The sequence below is a fragment of the Monopterus albus genome, unplaced genomic scaffold, assembly GCF_001952655.1.
Source record: "Monopterus albus unplaced genomic scaffold, M_albus_1.0 scaffold31.1, whole genome shotgun sequence".
NCBI classification, from domain to species: domain Eukaryota; kingdom Metazoa; phylum Chordata; class Actinopteri; order Synbranchiformes; family Synbranchidae; genus Monopterus; species Monopterus albus.
In genome coordinates this window covers 1,954,380-1,955,832 of record NW_018127911.1, presented here as the reverse complement: position 1 = coordinate 1,955,832, position 1,453 = coordinate 1,954,380, and the positions used below count along the sequence as shown (strand labels likewise).

At 39.6% G+C, this 1,453-nt stretch overlaps 1 protein-coding gene across 2 annotated transcripts in view; it reads left to right on the top strand.

Moving 5' to 3' along the window:
* The first annotated feature begins 1,008 nt into the window (after positions 1 to 1,008).
* LOC109958363 (hydroxylysine kinase-like) overlaps positions 1,009 to 1,453 on the top strand; it is a 12,289-nt gene continuing 11,844 nt past the window's right edge. Inside the window, exon 1 of one of the 2 annotated variants that reach the window (XM_020596917.1) lies at positions 1,009 to 1,135. The gene's annotated coding sequence lies outside the window, so the exon portion shown is untranslated. The remainder of the gene's footprint in view (positions 1,136 to 1,453) is intronic. The other variant, XM_020596920.1, reaches the window with a different exon arrangement.

Genomic DNA, 1,453 nt, shown 5'->3' with positions numbered 1-1,453 from the left:
TCAAAAAGAAAAACTAGTGTCGTTAAAAGAAACAAACTAGAGCTACGACATATACACAGGAATTTGTTCCATAGCAAAAAACACACAATTTAACAGGGCTGCTTACCAAAATAAAATAACATGTCTGTCTCTATCAAGAACACAACTCAACACGTGTAAATGTAATATTCGCTCCCAGACACGGGGGAGGCGACGGCTGCTGGTCAGTGCGCTGTCAGCGGTTTGCTGTAGTGGCTGACTTGTAGGAAAGATATTCACAGATTCGAAGTTTCTGGATCACCAGCGGAACGCTTCTTTTGTTTCGTAGTGATGCAGTCTTTTGTTTGAAGCAGTCAAGAAGCTACGGGCTCATTTTAAGAAAATGAACCATCCTCTGTTCCAAATGGTCTCAATGCGCAGCCGGTTGCGAGGCGAGTGCGCAGGGACCATCTACAAAGTACGACACTGAAAAGAGATGGGCCTAAAACAAAAATATTCAGTAACTTTACTCTTACCTAGTGTTACAAAAATTACTTCACAATCAATGGCCGTCTGCTGGTTACATTACAATACTTACTACACTTAGTTAGGAAAATATGTTTTTTCATCATTTGGTGGAATTTTTATCGGAAAAATATTCAGCTCGTACTTAAATTAAAATCACTTCAAACATTAATGACCATCTGCTGATTGTACTGCAGCACTTGTTTTGTAAAAAAAACTATGCTTATGTATAATTTTGGTGAATTTATATTGGGATAATGGCTATTCAGTAAGTTCACTGTTAAGACAGTGGTGTCGGGGCACGGGGGACGGCACACCTGAAGCTTTTATTCACAGACAACAGGTGAACTTCACACGCAAAATATTAAACGTGTCGACAAACAACCATTCAACTCGGCATAAATGAAGAATACGTTTTCAAATTATTAATAAACAAACAATCAAAATCAGCTGTAAACCTTATTATTAGAAAATAGCGGGCCTGTAAAACGAAGCGTCTCTGTCGATACTTTTATTATGGTACCGTTAGTCGTATTTTGAAAACCCCTCCCAGATGTGTACTTGTTACATTCCGATAGTTTAACATCCATGGACAAACTATATGACCACAGTGGACAATACACACACCAGCTGCTGTTTTCAACGACTTGAGGTAGGACTGCTGTCCTGCATATCATGTTTTACTGGCCGTTATGACACTTGGCTTTGGCCAGGCTATCGTTATTTTATTATAGCTTTATAAGCCAAGGCTTGGGACTATGGTCCTAATAGGTTTTGCTCTGGGCATAACGTTATGACAGGACTGTGGGCAGACTGAAACTTATTTTCCCGTAGATATGTTTGCTCTTACTGAACCTCACCAACTCCAACCAGTGCGACCCCTGCCTGCTCCCGAGTCTTAGTGTGTAATGCTTATTGATTTGTTATGCAGGATATTGAATAAAAGAGCTCATCATTTATCTATTTCTGA